General features: G+C 42.9%; 1 protein-coding gene and 1 non-coding gene across 5 annotated transcripts in view; one reads left to right on the top strand and one right to left on the bottom strand.

Annotated features, from left to right (window-relative positions):
- LOC101747074 (uncharacterized) overlaps positions 1-14,116 on the bottom strand; it is a 118,323-nt gene that overhangs the window by 95,085 nt on the left and 9,122 nt on the right. The window lies entirely within an intron of this gene.
- Positions 6,282-6,353, top strand: TRNAW-CCA (transfer RNA tryptophan (anticodon CCA)). Its single transcript has one exon. It is a non-coding gene; the product is annotated as a tRNA-Trp (tRNA).

Raw genomic sequence — 14,116 nt, 5'->3', positions numbered from 1 at the left:
AACAGTGTAGACTAAGCACGCTTATTAAGTACGTTCCAATACTTCTGAAAACTATATCAAAGCCTCAATCCGAAGGTATAAAGGCACTTTCTTATATGAGTGTGACCATTATCTATATATTAATACGTGAAGCAAAAACTTTGTATCCCTTTTTACGAAAATTGCGCGGACGGATGAGTATGAATTTTCCACACTTATAGAGAATATAGAGAAGTGCACAATGCTAATATTTTTTTTAAATAATGCATAAAAGATACATTAAATCAATAAAGAAAAAATTACACACACTACATACCATGTATTGACGCACACACGCATGCATACTATTTATTGTCAAACTTTTGTTCTTGACGTCTGTTGTCAAATTGAGATTAAATATTGTTTGCCTTTGTTAATATTTTTTACAGTGTAGCCTTGGCGAAATTTGTGATTATATAAGTATAAAATACAATCATAATAGTGTACAAATTTACAATTCCAATTAATTATAGTCGAATTTCGACTACTGCGGGACAACTAGTACAATACATGTACATGTACTAGGACAATAATTAAAAATATAAAAAGGCTATCTTCTTAAGACAACTTTTCCTTAAAAAATATAAAAAACTAGGAACCAGGGACTCTTTTTAAAACTAACTTAAATTTAAAATTAAATTATTTTATTTGTACTTTTAAATTGCAATAATTGACCGACGCCAATAAGAAGTTAGTGTGTGAGTAAACGCTGGGTATCGGGACCGCGTCATTATACGCTCAATGGTCTGTTTGACCAGTGACATGATTGCTCATGTGAATTTTAATTCATTATTAATCAACACAGATGCATTCTTCGAACAAGGTCAACTGTCTTCTCTTCAGTTTTGTTCCGTCTTAAGCTAAGCGATAGACAACAGTGACACACCGGTTTGATCAATGGGAATTAGATATTAAACAAGTTTCAAGTTAAAAGTTAAGAGTTACGTGGTCCGGAATCAGAATCATCGAGATTCATACAAATCAGTACTTTCCTCGGCAATCTGCAGGGAAATTACTAGTTTGAAATTAGCCTTTAAGTCGCATGCGTCGTCTCATGCGCGGATCATGTTGCTTGCGGTTTACAATTGCAGATGGGCGACATTGGCGCTTCGTTAACGTCCATAGGTTAGAACCTCGTGAGCTCACCTACTCGCCCGGTTATGCCAGCATAACCCCCTAGGTTACTAGATAAGGTAGAAAAAAAAGGCCAAAATAGTATCTTAGTGTGTTTATGCGCGCCCTTCAAGCGGAAGGTCTCAAGCCTGCAAGCCTACAAGCCAAGGAGACTGGATATGCATATTTTGTCAGGTTTTATTGAGAGCATCGAGCGTATTTAAGATATCTGCGGGTACTCTCAGGCTTACATGACGATTTTTCGGCCATGGTTCAGAAAACATCGCCATGCTGTTACTATCGTATCGTGAGAATTATATCATCTTTATCCTATTTGGTTAGTCAAGTGCCCCTATTCTTTTAATTCCTAACTTGAGGAATGAGCATAGGGCATGATGTGAACCCGAACAATTTGATATTACTTTCCGGTGTCTGTCCGCCCTAAGGATTTCTTTTCCCTCCTTCATACCTTTCCTACTCGGTAGCCTTAGAGGGATATTCCAGCGTCATCGAGCGAGTAGGTGAACCCACGGGGCTCAAATCTGAGGTTAAGCATTCCGTGCTCCGGTCTGAACAGCCAGTTAAGACAGGACGGTGCCAATCCACGAGCTCATTCGCACATCTGTCCTTAAAACCCAACTAGCGACTGTTAGCGCTTACCACGTTTCTCTTCTGGACCATCGATCTATACTAGTTTTCAATTAATTTCAAATTGAACAACAACAAGCCCGCCGATGTGTGTTGCGCAACGCACTGATTTACTATGGTATGTATTAGTATGTAACGACACGATGATTATTACAAATTCAACAAGTTGTTTTGTAATTAATGTTTTGTAATGCCCAAGACGCACAAGTGAAGATTGTAGCGATCTACGCAGTGGGTCGAAGAATGGAAACGTCTCGTTTTATGAAATGCTGGACTAAGGTGCCTGATCTCGTAATTTTTCTTCAAAATACGAAGATAACAACAAACAAGTCCTAAACAAGGCTAGAAAATCGTATTCTTTAGGTATTCTAGAAGCTTCCACACGATAAGCGTTGCAGATTATTTGTTGTGTCCTCGATAATTTACTTGCCACAACATTCTTTGAGGATGTAGCGAGACGGTACAAGCTTACACGAGATATACTCTCAAGAAACCTTTTTTTTGGCATAACACACTTTCATCTAAACATGCACCACGACGCATAATGGGACCGCCTGCCTTTAAGCACGTACTAAACATTTAAATCCTATAATCCTATCATACGAACAGCCCGTGAAATACAAACACATAATTGCTTTACGGCAGAAATAAACAGGATGTTTATCCCGGCCCGAGCAAGCGCAAATAAAATATTGAAGAAACATCAAGAAAGTCTAATTAATGTTTTTAATAGATTAAATGACTTTTAATACATTACTTACTTACTCACATGACATGGTCACTACACAAGGGGGTCGCAGGTTCGAATCCCGCCAAGGAAAGATATTTATATGATAAATATAAAATGTCTTTTCCAGTGTTATGGATGTATATTAAATATATGTATGTGTATAATAAAAATCTTACATTTATTTCCGTTATGGTACCTGTAACACAAGTTCTTTACGAACTTATCACGGGACCAGTTAACGTGGCGTGATTGTTAGTAAATATTTATTTATTTATTATTTATTACTTAGCTAATTCCAATTTAAATGTAGTTTTCTTTTCTAGATAAACCTCACTGCATATTTGATGTCAACTGGTCATCGGTCACATGTAGGTAGGTCATGGGGCAAGGTACCAGACCACGTGGAAGGTTGCCCATGCGATGGACCGCCCAAGTCAAGTCGGCAGTTGGCGGTTGTTAACATGAGTGTACCAGACTCATCACAAACCGGGAGAAGTGGCGATTGCTCGTGAGACACAGAACATCTGCCCACAGCAATGATACTGAAAGACGACCACGACTGCTCCGTCGAGCGTGATACGACAAGAATGGGTCACCGGTCATAGTTATCGGTACATGAATTCTGTCACCCACCTTGAGACATGAGGTGACGTCTCAGTGGTATTGTGCAATGATCGCCCGACCCTTGAAGCCGAAACGCACGACCGCTTCGCTACTGACATCGGTCCGTTGTTGATATTGTTGAAATTATATATTGTTTTTTTTGTATTGCTTAGATGGGTGGGCGAGCTCACAGCCCACCTGGTGTTAAGTGGTTACTGGAGCCCATAGACATCTACAACGTAAATGCGCCACCCACCTTGAAATATAAGTTCTGAGGCCTCAAGAATAGTTACAACGGCTATCCCACCCTTCAAACCGAAACGCATAACTGCTTCACGGCAGAAATAGGCAGAGTGGTGGTACCTACCCACGCGGACTCACAAGAGGTCCTACCACCAGCAATTACGCAAATTATAATTTTGCGGGTTTAATTTTTGTTACACGATGTTATTCCCTCAACGTGGAAGTCAATTGTGAACATTTGTTGAGTACGTATTATACGTACGTATATATAATACCGGTATATAGATATCGTTCCCGGAAACCGATCGGGCAGCATGAAATTCAATGATCGCAACGTTAGCTTCTCAGTTACGTCCAGGACCGGTAGACGTAGGCAGCCATTCCGCACATCGCGGCCGACTGGTAATGGAATATCGCGTGCGCCTGACTTGCGTAAGGTGGAACTTTAACGGATGGTACAAGTTAAGAGATATCAAATCATACAAAAGATATGTTTACCATCGCTTTACTTTGTGTAGTCCACAAAAAATATAAGTTAATATGGAAAAACGAACTGAGGGACAACCTCAGCGTGTGTGGTGATGATGCGGCGACTCAACCTCTTGACTTAAAAACAGTAGTACGTGACACAGAAGCATTTTTTTCAGATGATTACATTCTATAAAAGTTGGGCCAGACACTATCCATGTTCGTACACGACATGTTATCTATTACCATCATACCAAGTATATTATAGTTGGCAATTGCTTTTGTCATCCTAAACTAACAAAAAACTACAAAATCCTAAGAACACAGCCATTATTATGAGCCAATATAACAAATAGATAATCATAAAAGTGCTAAGCACGCACACAGTATTTGACTTCGTTTATTAGACGAGAATCAGTATTTTCAGCGTGGTTATGACACACTTCTGACGCATGACGGTGACGGACTGACGGATTTACTCGTTCTGCTCAAATTTACTAGCCGGCAGTTGTGCGCAACAAAAGATTCACATGAAATATTTAAGGAAACATTCGCTTGTAGCTTGCATCATCTCACAAAAGTAAGTCTCCCACGGTTCCCGTGAAATATCTTTCTCGCCTTGGTCAATACAATACTGTATCACAATCGACTCGACAATTAGACAATTGTTTTCGTAGCTTTTGTATACCGCGACCGAGAGCTCAAGGGAACCGAGATCTACCCGAGATTTCATCTTGGACTGTGATGTTTTATGACGTGATTGCTGATCGAAAAATCTTATTGTAAATATAGACTGACAGAAACCAAAGAAAACAATAAAAATGGTTATGGCGAAATCGTACCTAATGCAAGCTCATGTAACAACTAATATTCAACATGGGACATGCGCCGCGGTTAAGCCCCCGTAAGATAAAACAATTACTATAATATCATTACGCTACAGGAAGGACGCGCGATTTTTTTGAAAAAGAAAAATTGGTCTGCCTAGTTATCTTTCACCCAGTGAAGGTCTCGTTTCGGATCTGGGCTCAGATCATTTTAATTATACTGTAAACCTTTCTATTATTTATGAGACGATAAAGGTGTACGACCGTCACATCCTGCTGTGATTTTTAGATAAATGTCAACACGTCGATTAGTTGATAATGCTGGTGTTGATAACAACATTACAGAAGTTCCAACTAGACGGTGTAAGTCTTGTGCGAATGTAACGAACAAACACAGACATTCGTTTTCGTCTAAAATAGATTAATCTATTACAAGATCAAATATGGTAAGAGCAGAACTAGGGTTTTACCCTGGTGTGGGACATCGCACGTTGATAATACAAAACTGTATTATTAAAACTTTAATCTTTGCGGCTTCGTCTTCAGAATTAAAATTAAATTTTAACTTTTTTTGTTTCTTAAGAAAACAAAAATTTTAGGCTGTGGCTTGTGTGTTGCTATCCTAGAAATACTTTCTTAAAATAATTTACGATCAACTGAACTGTAAGCTCGTCTGTCTTACCAATTGACATAACAATTGCAGCCACTGAAAAAGCAAGGGAACCAAAACCTGATTATACTACATAACCACATATGACGTAATACGATCGAAGTTATTACATCAATAGAACTAGTTTTAGTACGCACGCAACAATGCGTTCACAATTCACAATACAAAACTGGGAAATTCACATGAAAAGTTTTTATTATGTTTCGCTTTTTACCGTTTCTAACTTAAGCAGGACTCGGTACTAAGAAGTAGCGTTTATAACATCAACTAGCTGACCCAGCAGACTTCGTAGTGCCTCAATCGATAAATAAAAGACCTAAACTTTTGTATAAAATAAACTTAGGAATCCGTCCGACGGGGGACACATCAAAGGAAAAACAAAATTGTTTGTTTTTATATAATTACGAGCATTTTCATATTTATTCACCTTTTAAACCTTCTCTAGACTTCCACGAATAATTCAAGACCAAAATTAGCCAAATCGGTCCAGCCGTTCTCGAGTTTTAGCGAGACTAACGAACAGCAATTCATTTTTTATATATAGATAGATAGATAGATTACGTAATTATTATTCTTGAAGAAGCTAAATTTTGGTACGCCATTTTGATGTTCAAAACTTTACAGCCGTGAGAATGAACCTTGTTCCCGAACGATCACAATGAAGATGAACAGCTAAGACAAGGTTGGTGGCGAGCATTTACGTTACAGACGTCTATGGGTTCCGGTAACCACTTAACATCAGGTGTGTTCATCAATATTACAGTACATAAGACTAGTTAGTTACTATTATATTGTATCTCTCATGTCCCATTACTAAAACGGAATATCGTAATGTCATACCGCGATCTTGAGCCTATAAGCTCTATTCCAGAAATTAATTATTGATTCCTATCGTTCTTTCCTTTGGTCATTGTGCTCCGTTTTTTTGAAACACATGAATTATTTCGAACCCAGCAATAACGACTCCGTGGCGCAACGGTAGCGCGTCTGACTCCAGATCAGAAGGTTGCGTGTTCAAATCACGTCGGGGTCAAATTTTTATTTTACAATTTTTATTTCTTTAAAAAAAATCTGTATTTTAATTAATTTTGCTTCAAACAAAAATTTCAATACAGTACAGACAGACAGCTACGGATTCTTTTTTTACTAAAACTTTAATATTGTTTTTATCCCTGTAAATGAATGAAACGCGTGATTAAAGCTCGCGGCCTTTTTGGTATTAAGTGGTTATTTATGGACACGATTATTTATGTACGCCGCTCCCCTAAGCCTTCAATCTTGTGTTGAGCTCATAATTGTGCAACAGATCCCTTCAAAGTAGAGCGGATGACCTCTCCGCAACAGATTTTCATAAGAATATATTTCCCGCGTCTTTTTGTCATCTGTCTCGGCTGTGGAAGGAAAACCCTTTCTTGGATTTTGCCGAGCGCTATGACGTTTTCTTCTTCGAAACAAATTTAAACAATTCATTTTAGTTTTTTAAATAATAAACAACAACAAAAAGGTATTTAATTTAAAAGTCGTCGTGGCCTAAGGGATAAGACGTCCGGTGCATTCGTGTTGAGCGCTTCACCGATGTTCGAATCTCAGACGAGTACCAATTTTTCTAATGAAATACGTACTCAACAATTGTTCACGATTGACTTCCACGATGAAGGAATAACATCGTGTAATAAAAGTCAAACCCGCAAAAATATAATTTGGTGGTAGGACCTCTTGTGAGTCCGCGCGGTTAGATACCACCGCCCTGCCTAATTCTGCCGTGAAGCAGTAATGCGTTTCTTTTTGAAGGCTGGGGGCAGCCGTTGTAACTATACTTGAGACCTTAGAACTTATATCTCGCGGTGGGTGGCGCATTTACGTCGTAGATGTGTATGGGCTCCAGTAACTACTTAACACTAGGTAGCCTGTGAGCTCGTCTATCCATCTAAGCAATAAAAAAAAAATCGTAAAAGTGTTTGTCGTGTCAACAATATTCGAGAACTTCGGAAGAGACAGCTATTAACACAATCTACGGTAAAGCACAGCCGACCTTAATCGTTTAAATTTGAACAAACAGTACCTAACGGAATAGCGGAGATTAAGAGTTTTGCCTGCAAACTGTGACGTGTCGACGACCTGTCGCTGGGGTGTGTCATCCACTGCACGCAATAAGATACGAAGCGAAGCTCACAACACTTTTCGCATATGTAAGTGCTATCATCCACTGTATAAATGCGCTTTGTAAGCATTACACAGCAGAACTTTGCTAAACTAATTTGTTTGACATGCACGTATCTATAAATTAAGTATAAATAAATTGTGGCGGGTAGCCATCATACGACGCAAGATAATTGACAGATGCCTGAATCTCGCTTACGACATTTTCAAGATAAAGCGCATATATACAAGTTCCGAACAACAACGTTCGGACCGTCGGTCTACCGAGCAATATCATCCGCTCGGTGGAAGATCTTCCCTTTGTCGTATATAAGTCCCAAAACTGGTGACCTGCGACGTGATGTGAACACGCAACCTTCTGATTCATCTTCAGCGCATCAAGAACTCCGGCTACCACAATCCCCGCATTCTCGCAGATAAAAGCACGTCATTGACAGTCGTCCCACAGCAAGCCAGCATCGCAGCCTCAACAGGACCATCGCAGCCGACTCACCGCGCTTCCTGGTCCTACGGCACGCAACTTCACTGCCTCATCACGCCGCAACAGTTCATCGCAGCCCACGACCGGATCATCAACGCTTGGGGTCACACATCTCCGGCGTGGCAGCTCTGCACACATGGACTACTGGCGACACGCACGCAGCATTCAAGCTCAGTCTCGACTCACCGCAGACTTCGAGCAGCACTGGCCCTTGCAAGCTAATCTCAGCACGGACAACGCTAATTAAAAATGACACGACCTTCAGTCTCGGAGGGGAGTGATGTGGCGGGTAGCCATCATACGACGCAAGATAATTGACAGATGCCTGAATCTCGCTTACGACATTTTCAAGATAAAGCGCATATATACAAGTTCCGAACAACAACGTTCGGACCGTCGGTCTACCGAGCAATATCATCCGCTCGGTGGAAGATCTTCCCTTTGTCGTATATAAGTCCCAAAAAATTAATATCTGTTAACTAAGTGGCTTAAGAATACTTTCTAAGAATTATTTTCTGTTTACTGATTACACAAGGAAGAAATGTTCAACAGACCTATGCTTCAAGCTCCTTCGCCGCGTATTAAATAGTTTTTGTTCCGAATGTTACAATTTCATCACTAGACTAGACGAGCTAAGAATTTCTTGAGGGTTTTGACAGTCTTATGTACGTGACATCTGATAATGTACTGTTACGCCGGTAATCGGTATCGCCAATTAGTCGAACGAATTTCGAAGGATCTAGAACGCTAGAGAAGCACAACGCCATCTATTGTCAGATAAAGGAAACGCACAATACTAGACTTTTGTGGAATATTCTCGACGATTCTAGATTCGGATTTCGTCTCGACTATAAAAGCGTTGCAGAGATAACGCAGTCAGTTACTAGTCGGAACTACTCAAAGCGAAACAGCAAACGGATCACCTGAAGCGAAGTGGAAGAAGCGTATTGAGAATTTTAGTGTTTGTGAAGTGTTTTAAGTGTTTAAAGTGTTGAATACAGTGTCAACTTTTAACACGGACGGACATTAAGGAAATAGTAGCAATCGCTTGAGCGTTTATGGTACATACCGTTACCCTCTGATCTCTATCAAACAAATCATCTAAATTAACGTCACGAAAGCTGACAGCTGAGCGTGAGTGACGGTTGAGTTAAAATCCTCGATGGTCCACTGCCACTATTAAAGTATAAAAGTTTTTTATAATCGTTTTTAATTTTTTTTTCCATGCACCTACTCTTAGCTAACTGCTAACTTAGCTTCTAGTGTTATCGCATCTCAACTGTAGGCGATCCCTTAACCACTACGGTTTATATATAGCGTGATAGTATTTGGATGCAACAGTTCCATTTCACCGTAAAACTAGACTGGTAGAATATTATACATTAATTTACATTTTTTGATGATAATTAATACTTTTTGCGACTTTCTCACTAATGTGTAATGTTAGACCATGCTAATACAATTGTCTCATGTGTCAAGGTGGGGAGTTGCAGGTACGTTGTCAGGCCGTGAACTGCAACCTCAAATAAACACTTAACACTAATTGGGTCGTGCTCTGTCATACCAAGCTAATAAAGGATAAGTACTAGTTGGAATAATGATGATCTCTGAATGGAATCGAATGTAACAATGCGGAGACAAATGCCTATCACAAACACTAGTAAACAAAAGTTTCGTAAGCGCGGTAATTACAGATAATTGCAGATAACGGTGATCAACAGTTAGATCGGCGGCTGTGACACGGTTACAGCATAAGTTTAAGGCTTATCTATATATTAATACGTGAAGCAAAAACTTTGTATCCCTTTTTACGAAAATTGCGCGGACGGAGGAGTATGAAATTTCCCACACTTATAGAGAATATAGAGAAGAAGTGCACAATGCTAATATTTTTTTAAAATAATGCCTAAAAGATACATTAAATCAATAAAGAAAAACTTACACACACTACATACTATGTATTTGACGCACACACGCATGCATACTATTTATTGTCAAACTTTTGTTCTTGGCGACTGTTGTCAAATTGAGAATAGATTAAATATTGTTTGTCTTTGTTAATATTGTTTATAGTGTAGTCTTGGCGAAATTTGTGATTATAGAAGTTTAAAATACAATCATAATAGTGTACAAGCTTACAATTCCAATTAATTATAGTCCAATTTCGACTACTGCAGGACCTCTAGTAATATTAAAACAACCGCTTGATAGACAAAAAGCGAAACAGCGTTTACTCATAGGACGCAGTTTAATCACGCTTTTAAATGAATTTTGAACCCACTCGTTAACTTTAGCTGTTAGTGAAAAATCAGCTATTCATTTAGTGGGTATATATTAGATAATTCATACGATACGCATCCCTAGGCTAAAAGTAATTGCTTAACTATGATTTTTTTTAATGTTTACTTTTATAATTATTTCCAACTAGAATGTTCTGGTTATACATATAATACTGCTATATTCGCTTAGTATTTTGCGCACAACTACATAGTGCGCACTTCTAAAAAAAAAAAAAATTGTCGCTTATTTCTAAGCAATGTGAATCTTTTATGAGTTTTTGTTAACGTTGTATCTAACAGGCTATCCGACCTTAAATAATACTTTATCCAAATCGAAGTACTAAATCTATACGAGTTACCCAATAAACAGACAGTAGACAATCTAATAATAATGCGCTCACAATACATCGCATCGCCATTCCGATAGAGGCACCCGTCACGTGCGGACGTGCTCATCGTCCACTCGATCGCCCGGTCTTTGTTCGCCCGGCTTTTGTTAGCCCGGCCATTGTTCGCGCGGCCTGTGTTTGTGGTACATCTGCCGACTAAGTGCTCTTTCTGGAAGTTTTTATTTGTTTTGTTTCCTTTTGTTGTTTCTGTGTTCGTGGTACATCTGCCGACAAGTATCCTGCAAGTATTTATTTGTTTTGTTTCTTTTCGTAATTTCTGTTTTGTTGTGCTTTTTCTTTGTCCTGTAGTAATCGCGCCGCATTGCCACCTGTGTTCAAGAGAACCGCTCAGGTCCGAGAAGTTGGGGCCTCGCCGCAAGGCGAGTGTTTTCAAGACCCGGGGCCGCCCCACCTGGGTACTCAGCGATCATGGACGCTGTATTCGCGGAATTCCTCCGACTTCGCCACCCACAGCTCGCCTCGGAGTTTTTGGCCTTCAAGGCCAATCACACTGCGAGCCCTCTCGAGGACTCCGCCGCGCTCGCTGCTCCTGCGTCGCCTGTACCTGCGTGCAGAGCTTCTGCATTGAGCACCGCAGCCTCTGTCGTGCCTGCCGCTCCCGTGTCGCCTATACTGGCGAGAAAAGCTGCTGCGTCGTCCGCCGTGACCATCGTTTCAGCTGAGCGATCATCCGCGGCCTCCGTCGCGCCCTCTAAAACACCTACACTTGCTCGTAGGTCGCCTGCACCCGCCTCCTCGTGCTCCGACTCTGACTCGGACATGGAGGTCGACCTCGCCCCCGCCTCATCGACGGATGGATTCACCCTGGTACAGAAGGGTAAGAAGCGTGCCGCGGAGTCTCGAGCTCCCGCGGCCGCTAAAATTAGCAAAGCCGTGAACGCGTCGCGCCCCCGCCCTCAGACTCCCGTTGCGCCCCCAGCCCGTGCCACTCCGTCGCCGCGTCCGGTGGCACAAAATAAAACCCAGACCCCTCCCCCGGTTATCCTTCAGGAGAAGGCAGCTTGGGATCGAGTTTGCCTGGCCCTTAAGGCCAAAAATATAAATTTCACGAATGCCCGTAACCTCGCGAACGGCATTCAAATTAAGGTTCAAACACCCGACGACCATAGGGCCCTCTCTTCTTACCTCCGTAAGGAGCGTATAAGTTTCCATACGTATACGCTCCAGGAGGAGCGCGAACTCCGCGTTGTAATACGCGGAATCCCTAAAGAGTTAGATGTAGAGCTCGTAAAAGCCGACCTGTTAGAACAAGGCCTACCAGTGAATTCTGTGCACCGTATGCACACCGGTCGCGGTAGGGAGCCATATAATATGGTTCTAGTCGCTCTCCAGCCTACCCCCGAGGGTAAGAAAATCTTTAACACACAGACCGTCTGTAGGCTCTCTGGTATCGCTGTCGAAGCCCCCCATAAAAAAGGCACTCCTAGCCAGTGCCATAACTGTCAATTGTACGGGCACTCTTCCCGTAACTGTCACGCGCGCCCCCGATGTGTTAAGTGTTTGGGCGATCACGCCACGGCCCTCTGCGCTCGCGACCAAAAAACCGCGACGGAACCGCCTAGCTGCGTCCTGTGTCGAACACAGGGTCACCCCGCGAATTACCGTGGTTGCCCCCGAGCCCCTAAAATAAATCGCCGCGTCGCCCGCCAAAACCGCCTCCGAGCTTCCGGCCCAGACATCAAAGCCTCGGCACCCTCTGCGTCGCAGGCTAAGCCAGCGTTCGTTCCGGCGGCGGTGCCCAGTGTCTCGGCCTGGGCAAAACCGCTGCCGTACACGAACACGGCTACAACTCCCTCCTCCGCGATTCGTCCCGCCCCCGCGACTCGTCCCTCTCCCGCGACTTGCCCTCCGACCGCGTCCGACAATCTCGCTTTAGCGATCGACTTCTTTCAGTCGATCAACTTTGAGCGCGTTAACGCTTTGGGCGACGCCATTCGCGCTGCCTCCACTGCACAACACTTTATCGCCGTTGTGCAGGAATACGCCGACGTATACGCGTCATTAAATACGTACGTCCTCCCCTCACTCCGCCGGTAATCAATGGCGTATATAAGTAGAATAAAGCCCCTATCCGTAACGATAGGATTTTTTAACGCTTACGGTCTCGCAAATCAACGTGATCAGGTTTCTGACTTTTTGCGTGACCACCAAATTGATATCTTTTTAGTGCAGGAGACCCTACTTAAGCCCGCGCGCCGTGACCCTAAAATCGCGAACTATAACATGGTCAGGAACGACAGGCTCTCTGCCCGTGGTGGTGGTACCGTCATTTACTATAGAAGAGCCCTGCATTGCGTCCCGCTCGATCCTCCCGCGCTCGCTAATATCGAAGCATCAGTGTGCCGAATCTCACTGACGGGACACGCGCCGATCGTTATCGCGTCCGTTTATCTTCCACCGGATAAGATCGTTCTAAGCAGTGATATCGAGGCGCTGCTCGGTATGGGGAGCTCTGTCATTCTGGCGGGCGACCTAAATTGTAAACACATCAGGTGGAACTCACACACCACAACCCCGAATGGCAGGCGGCTTGACGCGTTAGTCGATGATCTCGCCTTCGATATCGTCGCTCCGCTAACCCCGACTCACTACCCGCTAAATATCGCGCATCGCCCGGATATACTCGACATAGCGTTATTAAAAAACGTAACTCTGCGCTTACACTCGATCGAAGTAGTTTCAGAGTTAGATTCAGACCACCGTCCCGTCGTTATGAAGCTCGGTCGCGCTCCCGATTCCGTTCCCGTCACGAGGACTGTGGTGGATTGGCACACGCTGGGCATCAGCCTGGCTGAATCTGATCCACCATCGCTCCCGTTTAACCCGGACTCTATCCCGTCTCCTCAGGATACCGCTGAAGCCATAGACATCTTAACGTCACACATCACCTCGACATTAGATAGGTCATCGAAACAAGTTGTAGCGGAGGACTTCCTTCACCGCTTCAAATTGTCCGACGATATTAGGGAACTCCTTAGAGCTAAGAACGCCTCGATACGCGCCTACGACAGGTATCCTACCGCGGAAAATCGTATTCGAATGCGTGCCCTACAACGCGACGTAAAGTCTCGCATCGCCGAAGTCCGAGATGCCAGATGGTCTGATTTCTTAGAAGGACTCGCGCCCTCCCAAAGGTCTTACTACCGCTTAGCTCGTACTCTCAAATCGGATACGGTAGTAACTATGCCCCCCCTCGTAGACCCCTCAGGCCGACTCGCGGCGTTCGATGATGACGAAAAAGCAGAGCTGCTGGCCGATACATTGCAAACCCAGTGCACGCCCAGCACTCAATCCGTGGACCCTGTTCATGTAGAATTAGTAGACAGTGAGGTAGAACGCAGAGCCTCCTTGCCACCCTCTGATGCGTTACCACCCGTCACCCCGATGGAAGTTAAAGACTTGATCAAAGACCTACGTCCTCGCAAGGCTCCCGGTTCCGACGGTATATCCAACCGCGTTATTAAAC

The sequence above is a fragment of the Bombyx mori genome, chromosome 5 (genome assembly GCF_030269925.1).
Source record: "Bombyx mori chromosome 5, ASM3026992v2".
In the NCBI taxonomy this organism is placed as follows: Eukaryota; Metazoa; Arthropoda; class Insecta; order Lepidoptera; family Bombycidae; genus Bombyx; species Bombyx mori.
The sequence above is the reverse complement of the archived record's forward strand: the minus strand, read 5'-3'. Positions and strand labels throughout refer to the sequence as shown.